This window comes from Acomys minous, assembly GCF_964271855.1.
Source record: "Acomys minous genome assembly, chromosome: 2".
NCBI classification, from domain to species: Eukaryota; Metazoa; Chordata; class Mammalia; order Rodentia; family Muridae; genus Acomys; species Acomys minous.
The window spans coordinates 29,848,565-29,852,886 of record NC_140484.1 but is presented as its reverse complement, the minus strand read 5'-3'; the positions used below and the strand labels follow the sequence as shown (position 1 = coordinate 29,852,886).

Below are 4,322 nucleotides of genomic sequence, written 5' to 3'. Positions count from 1 at the left end.
TTATTATTATTATTATTATTATTATTATTATTATTATCATCATCACCATCATCATCATCATCATCATCATTGGAATAAAAACTGTAAACAATGTTATTATACAAGGATTTTAAAAGAAAAAGCCAGTGTGGTAAGAGCTGGTGGTCAGGAGAGATCACAGTGCTGCTGCTGGCAGCCAAGCTCAAGAGGTTCACCTTGGGTAAAGACTCCACCTACTTCCCCGAGATGCCATCCACCCACCTGGACCAAGTCCTCCACCTCACTGTAGGGGCCATGGAGCTTCCTCCCACCCGCCATGAGTCAGGCTGTCTTCTGTCCAATGTGACCCAGGCTGTGCAGATCCTGAAGGGAGCTTTCATTCAGCAGATCCAATACTTTTTTCCCCCACCCATGTGCCGATAACTCTGGGCTAACTTGTAGCTCCCAGCAGTCCTCAGCCTTTCCCACAGCCTCTGATACATTTGATGGCTCCAGCTTCCTTCTGTGGCCCTCTCTTCAGAACGTGGATATCCGTGTTTGAGGATGCTGCCTGCTTCTGGATCAGTTGCAGGGGCATCACCATGGCCCCCTTTTAAGGGCTTTGGGCTTGTACTAAGGAGGGGGCTGACGGATCGAGAGAGCGCGTTCTCTTTCTCCTTTGGATCCAGTGGCCCCTGGACCAGCGCTTTGGCCTCCAGCTCTTTCTGCTTCATCTTAAGCCTCTCAGTCTCCAAGTTCTTTCCCTCTACTGTCTTTACGAGTACCGTTCTCTCTCGCTTTGGGGTACTCAGTAGAGGTGTTCTTGGCTCTCCCGGGAGCCCAGCAAATGATCCAAACTCAGGAGGTTCTCCAACACGGCTGGATCCATGTTGCTTAGCTTCTGTAAAAGGCTTGGTTTCTGGGAGGCAGAGGCTGGAGCCGCTGCAGACTCAAGGCTCCCAGTCGATTCCTCTTCAGAGCCTTTGGCTTTCTTTGCCTCTGATGAGCCCAGCAGTTCTTTTCTGAGACAGCTTAGCAGGTGCCAAGGCATGAGGCTGTAGGCTCTCACTGGCGAAAGGCTGGTTCATCACCTCCTTGGACTTAGTAGCGAAGTTCAGTGCTAAGATTGTATCCGGGTAAAAACGTCTTTCAGAAGCAATGTTGGTAATGAGGCAAGCAAGTGAGCTTGCTGTCCTGGTATGGAATCCGAGGGTGGCAGGGCCTGGTTTAGTGCGTCCACCACTTTTCCCAGTACAAAGAGGGAGGTGTTGATGATCCCATTCTCTTTGAGCCAAACACCCTGATTGCCTGTGCAATGGCTATCTTCTGAACCAGCCAAATCCATAAGGTACAGTTTTTCTTCCCACTGGAGAAAGGAAGCCCGACCGTTCACATTGCCCTGCCTTGGCCGAGAGCACTGGGTGACTAAGGGAAGAGCGCTGCTGCTTAAGGCGGGTGGCTCCTACAACGGGATTTCTACTGGCTTCCAGGAAATGCCGCTCCAAGTCAGAGAAGCCAGGGATGGGCTTCTGTGTGAGGCCCGGTATCAGGATGTTCCCTCGACAGTCTTCTCGGATTGCTAGGTCTTTTCCTGGTAGATCTCTAAATAGGACATAGTGACAGAAAGGTCCCATGTCCGGCCCTCAGCACTTTCTTCCCTTGTAAGCTGCAGGAAGTCCATGGGAGCCCTAGGAAGCACTCCAGGTTGTTCTGGGCTGCCCAGCATTGTGTGTGTCTTCCTGCCCCAGTGGGGCTCATAGGCAAGCACCCTGGCCTTCCAGCAAGTACCTTAGGGTGGGCTGTACTGAACCTACACAGATGCTCTGCTGAGTGCTCATCAAACTGATGATTGAGTGTCTCCTGATATTTCTTCCAGTTGGCCACTTCAGGAGAGCAGCTGTCTATGCCTCACTCACAGGGAGGTTCACCTGCTTCTGTGTTTTAATCCGTGAATGGCCGCAGTCGTACAGCCACCTTTACTTGAGCTGGAGGTGGGCACTGGCCAGCTCCTCCCTTGCTTAGACAGTGACCAGCTCCTGAACTGGCCCACACCGTCTCCCGCTGCCACGGCCTTGCCTTAGCCCCAGGGTCCGTATTCCTCTCTTGAGCATTATTATCAAGCACAGAAGCAACCCTTACAATTAAAATAATGCATGTTGCATAACAGGGTAATGGATGCGAACATGTCTTTGTTTTGATCCCAAGCGTGAGACGTGAGACAGACTTGAGTGAGGGTGTGTGGTGCTCTTCCGCTGGAAACAGACTTGTGAGAGAACAGGTGATGTTTGTCCCCTGGAAGAGGAACCACCTCTTGAGGGGGCATGGTTTTTGTCAACTGATAAACATCCTAGTATGGATTCTGAGAGCATGTGTGTATGTGTGTGTGTGCGTGTGTGTGTATGTGTGTGTGTGTGCGTGCGCGCGCACTCGTGTGAGTGTGTATGATCCCCAAAACAAGAGGCTTAGCTTTTTTGGCTTTTTGGTTTTGGCATTGCTTCTTACTGTTTGACTGTTCATTGCTCCACTTTGAGAAGCTCCTGGAGAGAACCGCTCCAGAAAATGCTTCAAGGTTCTGGCTGCTGCTCTGGGTTCCAGCTGGTGCAGCTGCAGTCACCTTTGCTGAATTGCTGATTTGCTGTTTAACTGGTCTGCTGAAATCCTGACTATAAAGAGTGGAGTCACTCCAAGGAACTGAGTCTGAAATGGTTTACTTCTCCTGTTCCCATTAGCCTCTTTTCTCTCCTATCTAGGGCAGGTGGGTTAGAAGGGAGGTATAGGCTTTAAAGAACCCCAAATAAAGTAGGTTTGAAAAAGTTCAAAGCCTACACATCAGTTTTTAAGATGGTATCTTAGAAGCAAAAGAAGAACAGTGCAGTCTGCATAAGCGACAGGTCCGACAGGGTGTCATGTTTGAGGATGACACTTACTGGCAGGAGAGTCTGGACATACACGTGAACCCTCCCACACATACAGTCCCCATCTGGTTCCACCATGTGTGGACCCTACCTATAGCCTTGCTTAGAAGCTTATTCATCTTGGAAGATTCAAGCTTGGTGACCTAAGCAGGTTGTCATACACTCCTGCCTTGAGGCTGGGTCTCAGTCATGGATCATAGTGACCCCCACCCAAGGATAGGTGGTAAGGCTCTAGAAGGTAAACCCTTTCTCCAGCAGAGAGCAATGGCAGCTCCTATGAATGTACCCCATGACTCCATTATGAAAATGGCTGTTGGATTTCCAGGAGCTGAGACATTATCTTCCATGGCTCCTCAACTGAAGACTGTTAGAAACACAATCAGTTTGTAACCCCAAACTCACATCTCCACTCCCAGTCACAGTACTGGATAGTCACGAATTGTCATTTCAGAGCCTTTTACTGACTTGTGCTTAAATTTCTTCTGTCTGGGTGAATACAGATAGATTTAGCTTCCCAGAGCATCAGCTGTCCCCAGCTTCTTTGAAAAATGATGTTTGTATTTCCATTCCAACCTCAGAAGATTGAGTGGACCCCAAAGGAGCTAGGTCTTAGGACTCTGAATTCTATTCTGTAATGTTATAGTCCTTAGGCTCAGGGACTAACGTAAAGTATCAAGAAATCAGATAAACCAACTAAGTCATAATTTGTTAGAAAAAGTCTTACATTTGAAAGATGTCAGGACAGATCGCTATCAGGTGGCCCAAAGAGAGAGGTTGAGATTACAGGCTGAGTTGAGAATCAGGAAAAATGAGACTTATTAGAGAACAAAAGCAACCGATAGTATTAAAAAGCAGTGCTAGAAAGACTCTCAGAATGTTCATGAGTAAGGTGATGCTACCTAAGGAAACAGGAAGTTACATGGACAGATTTGTCCGCCTCCTAAGAGGTGAGTAGCAGAAAGCTACTCCTCCTGCTTGGATGATTTGGAAGAGGTCCTGTTCCAGTTCCAGGCTCAGGGGTACGCATCAGTGAATCATGGTATAGTGGGTTATCACCTTGGCTCCATCTTCACACTTTGCCCCACTGTGTCCTGGACTTGACCAATTCTAGCTGGAGTCTCAGGTTTCTTGCAGAACCTCTTTCTGTTCCAAAGTTCAAACAAGATTTCAAGTTATATCTCTCTCTCATGATTCTATGGAATTAAGTGCAGTTGGAATAGCAAACAATCATGCTAAACAAACCAAACCAAAACAAAACAGAAATCCAAATAACGTGTCATGGTCTTCAAAGCTTAGCCCATCAGTCTATTTTATCACAGCAACCTCCCATACCCCACTCCATCCAGATTCTCAACCTTTCATTCCTTGATTGTGCCAACCACCGTGTGTGTGTGTGTGTGTGTGTGTGTGTGTGTGTGTGTGTGTGTGTCTTTTAGCAAATCCCCTCTC

General features: G+C 47.9%; 1 pseudogene across 1 annotated transcript; it reads right to left on the bottom strand.

Annotated features, from left to right (window-relative positions):
• Positions 1-300: 300 nt before the first annotated feature.
• On the bottom strand, positions 301-3,940 carry LOC311590406 (kinesin-like protein KIF22; annotated as a pseudogene). The gene is made up of 2 exons: positions 3,930-3,940; positions 301-2,092 (listed from the first exon to the last, which is right to left on the bottom strand). The product of its transcript is annotated as a kinesin-like protein KIF22 (transcript).
• Between the last annotated feature and the right edge of the window lie 382 nt (positions 3,941-4,322).